This window comes from Thamnophis elegans, chromosome 11, assembly GCF_009769535.1.
Source record: "Thamnophis elegans isolate rThaEle1 chromosome 11, rThaEle1.pri, whole genome shotgun sequence".
Classification (NCBI taxonomy): domain Eukaryota; kingdom Metazoa; phylum Chordata; class Lepidosauria; order Squamata; family Colubridae; genus Thamnophis; species Thamnophis elegans.
The window spans coordinates 7,498,260-7,511,817 of record NC_045551.1 but is presented as its reverse complement, the minus strand read 5'-3'; positions in this window follow the sequence as shown (position 1 = coordinate 7,511,817).

Below are 13,558 nucleotides of genomic sequence, written 5' to 3'. Positions count from 1 at the left end.
GATGATATGATGACCATGATCATGTTCAAACAATCAGACAATTGTACATAGCAGGAATTTTAAAACTGAGATGTGAGGAATTTATTTTATTTCCCTTTCGTAGATGGTGGAGGATAATTTTTTTTTGTAATGCCAGGATTGGGGGCAGCATAGCAATAGCAATAGACTTATATACCGCTTCATAGGCCTTTCAGGCCTCTCTAAGCGGTTTACAGAGAGTCAGCATATTGCCCCCAACAATCTGAGTCCTCATTTTACCCACCTCGGAAGGATGGAAGGCTGAGTCAACCCTGAGCCGATGAGATTTGAACCGCTGACCTGCTGATCTAGCAGTAGCCTGCAGTGCTGCATTTAACCACTGCGCCACCTTGGCTCTTAGTAGTAGTTAACCACTGCGCCACCTTGGTAATTGGTAGTTAACCACTGCGCCACCTTGGCTCATAGTATTCTATTGATTGTGTTTTCTAATGATTGTCAAGAGGAAGTCCTCTAGAGCAGTGTTTCTCAACCTTGGCAACTTGAAGATGTCCGGACTTCAACTCCCAGAATTCCCCAGCCAGCGAATGCATTCGCTGGCTGGGGAATTCTGGGAGTTGAAGTCCGGACATCTTCAAGTTGCCAAGGTTGAGAAACACTGCTCTAGAGAACACCAACCTTACTCATAGTTTTCTCCCTCTGAGATGGCAGATCTGAAGATTGATTGAATTGATTGATTGAAATTTATTTATAGGCCGCCCTTTTCCCTGGGGGGACTCAGGGCGGCTCACAACTCATGGGAAGGGGGGATACAAACAATAACAAACAATAACACATAAGAGCATACATAATTAAAAATAGAGCACAACATTCATACCATTCGGGTGGGGGTGAGTTACATTCTTTAACCCCAGGCCTGACGGGATAGCCAGGTTTTAAGGGCTATGCGGAAGGTCTGGAGGGTGGTGAGGGTACGAATCTCCACGGGGAGATCGTTCCAAAGGGTCGGAGCTACTACCGAGAAGGCTCTCCTCCGCATAGTTGCCAGCCGACACTGACTGGCAGATGGAACTCGGAGGAGGCCTAATCTGTGTGATCTAATGGGTCGCAAGGAGGTAATTGGCAGGAGGCGGTCTCTCAAGTATCCAGATCCACTACCATGAAGGGCTTTATGGGTGGTAAGTAGCACCTTGAAGCGCACCCGGAGATCGACAGGTAGCCAGCGCAGCTCGCGGAGGATAGGTGTTATGTGGGTGTACCGAGGTGCACCCACAATCGCTCGCGCGGCCGCATTCTGGACTAGCTGAAGTCGCCGGATGCTCCTCAAGGGCAGCCCCATGTAGAGCACGTTGCAGTATTCCAGCCTAGAGGTCACAAGGGCACGAGTGACTGTTGTGAGGGCCTCCCGGTTCAGGTAGGGTCGCAACTGGTGCACCAGGCGAACCTGTGCAAATGCCCCCCTGGTCACAGCTGATAAATGGTGGTCGAAGGTCAGCTGTGGGTCCAGGAGGACTCCCAGGTTGTGAACCCCTGTCTGAGGGGTATAATGTTTGACCCCCCAGCCTGAGAGATGGAACACTAGCCAAATTAGTGGGAGGGAAACACAACAGCCACTCGGTCTTATCCGGGTTGAGCACAAGATGATTTTGGGTCAGACCTGAAGTGCTTTGGGGGTATTGGAAACAGAAATAATCATTATGTGAAAGTGTCCAGAATAGAATAACATAGAATCACAAGTTGGAAGGGACCGTGAAGGTCATCTTGTCCAACCCTCTGCACGAACAGGACAGTCTATACCATTTCGGACAAGTGGCTGTCTAGACTCTTCTTAAAAGCCTCCAGTAATAGGGAGGCATTTCTGCTTCAATGACCTCATTTAAGCCCTTGGCTCCTATTTATGACTGGTTGCAGTACTCAGAGTCACATTATTGCGATTTGCAATGGTTTTCGCCAGTTTTCAGCAAAGAAAGGCCCATTCAAAAGAATGGGTTCACACTTACGACTGCACGATTCTCTTAATGACTATTGCAAAAAAGGTGGGTGCCTCAACTTACAACTACCACCACTTATGACCAAAATTCTAGTCCCAATTGTGATTGTTAAGTTAAGGACAGCTTGTAGTCTAAATCAGGGTTTCTCAAATTTAATGGCTTTAAGATATGTGGACTTCAATTCCCAGAATTCGCCAGCCAGTCAAGCTGAAAAAAATAACAATCACACTAAAACAACAACAAACTTTTGTCTGTCACTTAGCTAAGACCTTGGGTGGACACTGTAATATCTGTTTTCATATTTAGAACACAAGGAATAACAATACTGTCTTTTGATTAAATGTGTTGAAACATGCTGAAAAAATGTGCTTTGCGACAGCAAAGTAATAAACATAGTTCACACTTATGTGCTTGCTTATGTGTACATAATTCAATCACTACTCACTGTTTAAAACTATTTTTCTATGTCTGGAAGCCTCTTTTTAACCTCTTTGATGATCTTAATTTTTTAGACAGCATGCCAAAAGTGACACTTTTTTTCTCAGGGGGAGAAATGTTAACCTATCCTGCTCTCGTTGGCTGATACAGATTACTTATTACATGGACCCAAGCAGAGGTGGGTTCCTACCAGTTCGCACCTATTCGGTAGAATCGGTTCGTCAAATCTACCAAACCGGTTAGAAGAGGTTCCACCAGTGGACCCGGAAAGCAGGCCACACCTACAGAAGAGCTTCCAAATTTTTTTGAAACCCACCACTGGTGGGTGTGTAATGTCCCGCAGTTATCTACGCATTAATAATGATCTAGTAATATTTCCTTATGCATTTTAGGGACCTTTCCTTACATAATTGGTGTTTTCTTTCATACTTTTGGATTTCTAATTTCTGTTTCCGTTAGTTGGCAATTGCTAAAATCAATCCCATGTGAAAAAGTATTCAAAGCCTTCTTGATTTTAATTGTCAATTTATTTATTCCTGCACATTGTAATATTTATTCATTTACATATCTCTGTTTTTCCACTGTTGTGCAAACACAATTCCAGCAGCTGCTAACATGTGTAAAATTAAATATATATTATACTCCCTTTCAAATAGCTAACAAAATATTTCTGGTTTTAATTCCATATCTTGCTTTACGATTGCTTCTAACCACTAACTTCTGAATAGCTACTTGGACTGACCTAAGTACTAATTCATAATTTCATAATTATGAATTTCCGGTCACATGGGCAGCAAACCACTCCCATCCGGTCACATGGGTGGCAAGCCACTCCCACAAAGGAGGCCACACCCACAGAGTAGGTTCCAACAATTTTTGAAACCCAACGCTGGACCCAAGGATGAATTTTTTCCTACAAGTGCACTCCCTTCCTAGCCAAAGCTTATATAGTAATCCCACATACCCCTTGTCTAAGGCTAGGATGCCTTCTTGAAATCTTTGGCTCTGTCGACGTAAGCTTTTTCATCTTCCAAACATTCCGTTTTCTCTATTCTCTCCAACTAATATATAGCCTTTTGGTTTCAAGCTTTTTGTGCAATTTCTTCATTCTTGCTTTCTCCACACACTGTCTAGATTTTTTGTTGTTGTTACTTTATACTGAGTTTAAATGTAATTTTATTTTTTTTGACATGGCGTGCTGGGTGTTACCATCCAAAAGGACATGGCAGAGGTGGGTTCCTACCAGTTCGCACCGGTTCGGTAGAACCCGTTCGTCAAATCTACCGAACCGGTTAGAAGAGGTTCCACCAGAAAGCAGGCCACACCTACAGAAGAGGTTCCAAAAATTTTTGAAACCCACCACTGACACACACACACACACACACACACAGAGAGAGAGAGAAAGAGAAAGAAAGGAAGAAGGAAATAAAGAAAAAAAGAAAAAAGAAAGAAAAAGTGAGAGAGATATGAAAGAAAAAAAGGAAAAATGGATGGAGAGACAAAAGGAAGGAAAGAGAGAGAGAGAGAAAGAGAGAGAGAAAGAAAGAAAGAAAGAAAGAAAGAAAGAAAGAAAGAAAAAGAAAGAAAGAAAGAAAGAAAACACATGGCCGGCAAGCCACTCCCACCAGGTCACATGGACAACCAGCCACTCCCACAAAGGAGGCTACACCCACAGAGTAGAGTAGGAAACCCACCACTGGGACATGGGTATATCCAAACCCATATGTTCAAATAATGTTTACCCAAAAGGATCTTCTATAACAGGGATCTCCAAACTTGGAAACTCTTGTGGACTTCAACTCTCAGAATTTCTCAGCCATGCTGAGGAATTCTGGAAGTTGAAGTCCACAAGTCTTAAAAGTTGCCAAGTTTGGAGATTACCGTTCTATAACCCAAAGCTACGTTACATACTGGGGTACTTTGAATGCTACATTTCCAATTAAATTAATATATAAAATTATTTGTGAAAAGATGTGCATGTGTCCAGTAGACACGTTTTTATTGAACTGATCATAATTTTGTACCTATTGAAATGTGATAGCACATGTACATATTTCAGTTCTTTACTCCATGTCTTTTATGCATGTCTAAGTACATTTAAGAGCCATTGGTTAAAAAAAACAAACTCATTATAAACTTGTTATGCTGTACAATGTGTTAAAACCTCTAGTAGAGGTGGTTCAGACTTGGGGCATTATTTAAGATAGCAAAAGATGAAAGATGGTGCCTCTTTGCTCTTTTCTGCTGAGGACTGTGTTGCAATTCACAGACAAACTTTCCTCATCAAATTCTACATGCACTGATCTAAGATAACGCATTCCAAACTCCACCCAGGTTTTCCAATAAGTGGATTTGCCTTGATAGTTTCAAATCTGAATTCTTCTAGAATGTTAATTTAGCTGAATGTAATGACTGGAATTGTTACTTTATGCCAGGCCTCCCTAACAGCTATTATAGTTGAAGGGAAACTCCATACTTTCCAAGGTAGCTGGATCATTTTTTAAAATTATTTCCTTCCATTCAATCTTGTCCAATTCTCAGAGACTGAGAAAACTGCAGTTTTCTTGGCAAGGGTCTTAAGAAGTGGTTTTTCCATTCCTAGGATTTCCTAGGACTGAGAGAGCAGTGTATCACCTAAAGCGGGACTCATGGTTTCCTGATTTTCAGCAGGTGAATCATAAAACCCTTTAAACCAGAGGGTGTGTCCTTCCACTGATTCTGCCAATTGCTTTCCTCATTAGTCCAATTTCAGCCAAATGAAACTCTTGCGCCCTTGATCTTCAGCACACAGGGGAATCCCTGAAATAGCTGTTCTACCTTTCCTTCTCCGATCTCATTATTATTTGTTGGAATTCATTCCGGGTGTTTGTGTGCAGGGCAGTTTCTGCTGCCTGAAACACACATACACAGGGATGCAAAAACATCGCACCAGAAACATCTTTCTGGCCTAACTCACCTAACTCACTATGCAGCCTCATGTAACAAGAACTGTGTGAGCCAGCTACTCCCACACATGCCCTTTCTCCCCTCTATGCTGTGCTGTAACTTTCTATTCCCTCTCTCCCCCTCCCAATGCCATGCAGCTTGTAACTTTCTGTTCCCCCTTTGCCCACCCTTTGCCATGATGTGATTTTCTATTGGTTTATTTGTAGAATACTGTGAACTTTTCATTAGTTTACTTGTGCCATGTGTGATTATATATGCCTTTTGATACGCTCCTTTTTGATGACGCTGTAACTAACTTTTTCTAATAAAAGAGCCCTTTGATGATCATTCGGAGCTTTAGCTCATCCCGAGGAATTTCGCCCGGTGTTTTCCTTTTGATTAGGCAAGGACACATGAGCAGCCCACCAGTGTGGCGACAACGCCGCAATTATTCTTTTCCTCTTTCATTATATGCAACACTGTGTAGATCACAGAATGCCAAGAGCTCCAACATGGGACAGAGACTGCTGAGGAACCACTAAACCAAACAATTGTAAGATTTCATCAAGGTGCCTAAATGGATTGTTACGAAGGTTCAATAAAATATGTTCCAGAGCTGTCTGGAGAACGTTAAATAAATAAATCAGCTTCCAAAGGAAAGGTCCTTAACTTATTCTGGTCCCTCCCTCTATGGACACTTATTGGAACAATTGAAACCTCAGCACGTGGTGGTTTATCCATAGCAAGGGCCTTGTACAGGGGCGGATTTAGATGAAAAGAGGCCCTAGGCTATTCCACTTATGAGGCCCTTTCACCTCCCATTTTTAAGTTTGTAAATTACACGAGAGACAATAAAATACATCATTACTGTGATATATATCAATATATATCAATATATATAGCTGGCCTCCCGACGGAGGGCGGCTCTGCTCTGCGGCAAAGGCAGCGAGGCCAGCCGCCTCCCCTGCTGCGCTCAGCTGCCCGGCTCGGCCCCCTCGCCCTCACCTGCCTGGCCGCTGGTGGGCTCCGCGTCGACGGGGTGGCTACTGGGAGCGGCCGCGCCTCTCGCCCGACCGCCGGTGCCGGGAACGTGGGCGGGCTCCCCAACTGCCGCGGCGCTGGAACGATCTTAACCGATACATTTTTATGTTTGTTTATTAGTCATATGCGTAGAATTTCTCCTTATTTTCGGTTCAGTGTTTTAGTGTTCACAGTTTTTAGAATAGTGTAATTTTAATTTTGCTAACAATTTGAATGTAGGCCCCTCTTGATCTTGAGGCCCTAGGCTGAAGCCTAGTTAGCCTATAGGAAAATCCGGCCCTGATTACAAGATTTCATCAAGGTGCCTAAATGGATTGTTAGAAAGGTTCAATAAAATATGTTCCAGAGCTGTCGGGAGTACGTTAAATAAATAAATCAGCTTCCAAAGGAAAGGTCCTTAACTTATTCTGCTCCCTCCCTCTATGGAGGGACACTTATTGGAACAATTGAAACCTCAGCAAGTGGTGGTTTATCCATAACAAGGACCTTGTTCAGATAAGATGAAGATAAGACTATTTATCTTTAAGATAAAAACAGAACAAGGATACAAATTTATTCCTGGGTAAGTTCCAAAATTCTCATTCTCCCATCCATTCAGAACAAGCGACACATACTTGAGCTACTACTACGTGGTTGTTGAAATAACACTGAATCAGTGCTTTTCAACCCTTTCAACATCATCTCCAGCACACTCAGAGAAGATTCTGAGCCATACATCTTGTCACTCGATTCACAGTGAAATTTATCCACACAGTGGATAAAATTTTTTGGGGTTCTACCCCACAATCTCCTGTACTTTGCAAGCAAACATTGCTGAACACCAATACTTCATCATTAGCAATATAAAGGGAATCTTCCCAGTGACTGCAGGAACTCGGGATTAGAACAAGGCAACCAAAAGAATCAATGCTTTAATTCTTGTAATGGGAAAAGAGAGAGCCGAGGTGGCGCAGTGGCTAGGGTGCAGTACTGCAGGCCACTTTAGCTGACTGTGATCTGCGGTTCAGCGGTTCAAATCTCACCGGCTCAAGGTTGACTCAGCCTTCCATCCTTCCGAGGTGGGTGAAATGAGGACCCGGACTGTGGGGGCAAGTTGCTGACTCAATTTGCTAAAAAAAAAAAAAGTAAACCGCTTAGAGAGGGCTGAAAGCCCTATGAAGCGGTATATAAGTCTAATAAATAAAATAAATAAAATAAATAAATAAAATGCTGGAGATTTGAATTCAGCAGGAGTTGTCATTAGAAGATGGGTTCTTGATATTCTATTATGATAAATAATAATTGGATATGAGAAGGGAAGGTTAGAAATATTTTTGGATCATATACAAAGGTTATTAATCACAATAATTATCACTATTAAAAATTAAATAAAACTATATACAGTTAAATGTTAACTAATATGGGGAAAATGTTATGATATACGATATAATTACATAAAGAAAGGAGAATGATAATAAACTATATATATATGGAGGATGGAATTTTTGGTATTAAATATTATGGATGTTTAGCTAAAACAGGATATGAGGATTTGATGTTAATGGAGGATTTTATAAACAAGTAAATGAAATGCTAGCATGTGGTTATGGATTAAATCTTTGGCATAGTTAAGGATGAAAGATGTTTAAATAACTGTAGTCAACTAAAAGTGGAGGTATGATGATGTCAATATGGTAAACATTTGAGTTAAGATATTTGAATTAATATGAATTAATGGAAGAGATGCACAAAAACATGTTGTAACCAGCTGATATACTTTTTAATAATATATACTTGTGTCCTTTTTTTTCTTTTTTTTTTCTCCCCCCCCCCCCCCGCCTTGTTTTCTGTTTTTTGTCTTTTTGTGTTTTGATTTTTTCTTTTCCCACTGGTGTGGGCATGTGTTGTTTATGTAACAAAATAAATAATAATAATAATAATAATAATAATAATAATAATTTATTATACGGAATAAAGTGTTTAGTGAAGTTGAACATGAGGAAATTCAGGCAAATTGCAAAACCCAAAAAACAATATCACAAGCGGAAATAACTGATATTCAAGACACAACTAAAGACATTATAGTAGAACTCCCAGAAGATGCTCTTGGGGAGGAAATAACATCACCACCACTAGAACCAGTTATCACTGAACCAACTGATGAACTAACTCAAAAACAAAAAGAATTGAAGGATAAGATCATGGAGCATTTTCTGCTTAATGAGGAAAGGCAACGTTTACCATCACTAAAAACTGTGCCTAAGAAAATTTTGGCCCCTATCATGAAAATGGTTAATGCAGTGTTTTCAACAATTGAACCGGGATCCATCTTGGAAACAAACCAGTTAATGTACAGTGCAGCTGTAATAGTCACTAATGAACTAGGCATTAAAATTAAAGTACCTAGTCACACAACAGAAAAAGCATCAAAGCCAAAGTGGAAAATCCGTCTAGAACAAAAAATCAAAAAATTAAGGACAGATGCTAGTAACTTAAAGAACATGCATGAGCAACGGCTTAAAAACAACAAAATCATAGATCGGCTAATCAGAAGATATAGATTGGATACAAGAAACATCAATGAAGCTGTAGAGATTGTAAAACAGCAGATAACAGCAACAGCTAGAAAAATTGAAAGATATGAGGCACGAATCATCCAATATAAACAAAATCAGCAATTTCGATCAGACCAACGGCATTTTTATCAAAGTCTTAATGTGAATGGTGACACCAAAAGTGAAAAACCAGAAAAGCAGGCCACAGTTGAATTCTGGAAAGAATTGTGGGAAAATGCAAAGGACTACAACAAGGAAGCAAAGTGGATACATGACTTTGAGAAAAGCATTGGCAACAAACAAATGCAAGTATTAGAAATAACAACTGAGATGATCAAAAATCGAGTTAAAAAGGTAAAGAATTGGACATCACCTGGAAAGGACCAATTACATGGTTTCTGGCTCAAATATCTGACCAGTTTACATGCAATATTGGCCAGGCAACTGAATGAAATTTTACAAAAGGGCCAAATTGATGAATGGTTGACAACTGGAAAAACATACTTGATTCAGAAAGATCCAACTAAAGGAACAACACCTGAAAACTATAGACCAATAACATGCTTACCAACAACCTTCAAATTACTCACAGGCATTATTGCAGATAACATGATGGATTATTTGGAAACAAACAACATCTTGCCAGTAGAGCAAAAAGGCAACAAAAGAAGGAGCAGGGGCACAAAAGATCAGCTTCTAATTGATAAAATGATATTAGAAAATTGTAAGAACAGAAAAACGAACTTGAATATGGTCTGGATTGATTACAAAAAGGCATTTGACTCACTGCCACATAGTTGGATCATAAAATGCTTAGAAACAACTGGCATTAGCAAAAATATTACATCCTTTACTGAAAAGGCAATGAAACAATGGAGAACTGAGTTGGCAGTAGGGAATGAGAGCTACGGAATGGTTAATATCAAGCGAGGAATTTTCCAGGGTGATTCACTTTCACCTCTTCTCTTCATCATCGCAATGATCCCACTATCAGTAATCTTAAAAAAAATGAAATTAGGCTACCAAACAGCCAAAAAAGCTGAAAAAATTTCGCATTTACTATATATGGATGATTTGAAACTCTATGGAAAGTCAGAAATAGAAATCCAATCATTGACAAATACAGTCCGAGTATTCAGCACCGATATTTCAATGCAGTTTGGCATGGAAAAATGCGCCACTGTATCCATAAAAAGGGGCAAAATCACTGCATCTGAGGGAATTGAAATGCCCAATGGCCAACTAATTAAATGCAAAGAAAATGAAGCCTACAAATACTTAGGCATTCTGCAGTTGGATAACATCAAGCATGGAGAAGTAAAAACTATTGTCAGGCGAGAGTACACCAACAGAGTTAGGAAAATTTTGAAATCTAAATTGAATGGTGGAAATACAATCAAGGCCATAAATACCTGGGCAATACCAGTTATAAGATACACAGCTGGCATAGTTAACTGGACATAGTTAAGCTGATTTGGACCTTTTGGACCGAAAAACCAGGAAACTAATGACAATGCACTACAGTTTACATCCACGTGGTGATACTGATAGACTGTACCTGCCCCGAAAATCAGGTGGCAGAGGATTATTACAAGTGAAGCAAACAGTTGAAGAAGAAAAACATGCACTGGCTGATTATTTAAAAGACACTCAAGAACATCTATTAATCGAAGTAAAGAACAAAAATCTACTGAAGGCCCAACAGACAAAACAAGAATACAGAAAAGATGTGATAAAATCAAGAATGGAGAGTTGGCAGAACAAAACACTGCATGGTCAATTTCTGAAAAATAAAAGATAAAGTGGACAGTGAACAAACTTGGTTATGGTTAAAAACAGGTACATTAAAGAAAGAAACAGAGTCACTAATCCTGGCTGCGCAAGAACAAGCTATCCGCACAAATGCTATTAAGGCCAAAATCGAAAAATCCTCTGATGATGCCAAATGCAGACTTTGCAAAGAAGCTGATGAAACTGTTGATCACATACTCAGCTGCTGTAAAAAAATCACGCAGACTGATTATAAATTGCGGCACAATTCAGTAGCACAAATGATCCATTGGAATTTGTGCAAAAATTATAATATTAAAACAGCAACAAACTGGTGGGAACATCAGCCTGAAAAAGTCACCGAAAATCAGATGGTCAAGATCTTGTGGGATTTCCGTATACAAACGGACAAAATACTGGCGCATAATACACCAGACATCACACTGGTTGAGAAAAATAAGGTCACAATCATAGACATCGCAATACCAGGTGATAGCAGGGTCGCCGAGAAGGAACATGAAAAAATCGCAAGATACCAGGACTTAAAAATCGAAATTCAACGACTATGGCACAAACCAGCAGTGGTAATTCCAGTGGTAATTGGCACACTGGGTGCTATTCCAAAAGCACTGGAATTACATTTAAAACAGTTAAAAATTGACAAAATCACCATCAGTCAAATGCAAAAAGCCGCACTGCTTGGATCTGCACGCATATTACGAAAATACGTTACGACGTCCTAGGCCCCTGGGTAGGGCCCGACTAGTAACCAATGCCAAATCCGGCGAAACAACTGGCCGCTGTGATACAATTGTATAACAATAATAATAATAAAAAAAGAAGATGGGTTCCCAAGCATAGGCAGAGTGCCAAAGGAACATCAACTAATTTAGTATCAGGCTCCATTTAAAAAGAAAAAGTGTTCATAATATATATATGTCTAGATGCCAAGGACAGAATTACCTAGCTGTCAATGAATGCTAACAGACATTCAGTATATTTGAAGCAAAACAGAGATTTACGAAGAAACACATTGAACCAAGAGATCCTCGCTTCTCTTAAACTACTTCTTGAACAAAAAGATAAAGGGGAAGGAGAGATGTCTTTTAAACCCATAAATAACTTTTGCAACTTTAACAACAGGCCAAGCCAGAGACAGAGAGAGGTAAAACTCTACATCTTCTCTATTTTTTAATCCTTTCTTTGCCTTAGTGGCTGAAGAGATGATGGCTTTTCCAACAAAGTGTTTGGAATTCTAAAGCAGGGTGGGGGGCTGAGTAAGATAAATGCGGGTGGTTTTTTTCTATTTGCTTCATAAAGTTAGAAAGCCACACTTATGTAATGAATCTGAATAGAGGAGCACAAAAAATGTTTTTCATGCAATGCACACCTAATCTAATGGCTGATGCCATTGCTATGAATTAGGAACCGGTTAAAAAGGCAATGAGAAAAAAAAAGGACAAGCTTAAGAAAAATATGATTAGAAGACTGCAGTTATTCCTCTGTTTAGTATCAAAGGCAACAGCTTCTCTGAATAATAGTCCCTGTGCAACATTACCACAAGGATGATACGAGGTGGTCATGTCCTGCTTGCCAGCATTCCACTGGCACTTGGGTTGAGAAGAACAGAATGCAAGATTAGATAAGCTTTTGGCCCAATCCATCCTGACTTTTTTTTAGCATTTCATAAATGGTTTGGCAGAGGGACTAGTTGAAAAGGCAAAATATTACAAAGAAGAATATGAACAACCTCAGGCAATTCACAATGGGCCGAAGACAACCGATTTAAATATTATGCATTGAATACGCTCTTCAAATTAATGCCAAGACAGAAATAACTCAGTTGGCACAACTGGAAAGCCTAACAAAATACTGCTTTATTTATTTATTAGACTTATATACCGCTTCATAGGGCTTTCAGCCCTCTCTAAGCGGTTTACAAATTTTTTTTAGCAAATTGAGTCAGCAACTTGCCCCCACAGTCCGGGTCCTCATTTCACCCACCTCGGAAGGATAGAAGGCTGAGTCGACCTTGAGCTGGTGGGATTTGAACCGCTGAACTGCAGGTCACAGTCAGCTTAAGTGGCCTGCAGTACTGCACCCTAACCACTGCGCCACCTCAGCTCTTTTTATTTATTAAATCCTTCTCCTCTTCTAGCATTTCCCATTCTATTCCATTCCATTCCATCTCTTTACTGCAGTTCCATCCTTTCTTCTTAGTCAATATCTTTGGGCTTTCTTCAATAGATTTGCTTCTTGCACACAAAAGTAATGTCTCCAGAGGTGGGTTCCTACCAGTTCGCACCAGTTCAGTAGAACCGGTTTGTCAAATCTACCGAACTGGTTAGAAGAGGTTCTACCAGTGGACCTGGAAAGCAGGCCACACCTACAGAAGAGGTTCCAAAAATTTTTGAAACCCACCACTGACACACAGACACACACAGACTCACACAGAGAGAGAAAGAGAAAGAGAAAGAAAGGAAGAAAGAAATAAAAAAATAAAGAAAGAAAAAGTGAGAGAGATGAAAGAAAAAAAGGAAAAAGGGACAGAGAGACAAAAGGAAGGAGAGAGAGAGAGAGAGAGAGAGAGAGAGAGAAAACACATGGCCGGCAAGCCACTCCCACCAGGTCACATGGCCAGCAAGCCACTCCCACAAAGGAGGCCACACCCACAGAGTAGGTTCGAAAAAAATTTGAAACCCACCATTGAATGTCTCCATCAAGTCCAGGTTAGTTCCGTGTGTCTTTATGGACAGGTATGGCCCAAATCTACTTAGTTTCCAAGCCCAGAAAAGTTTGGCTTCCGGAGAGTCCCACTAGAAAATATTCCAGAGTTCATCAAGTTCCTCCCCACTCACCTCCAATGTCTTTACCTTTTTCCAT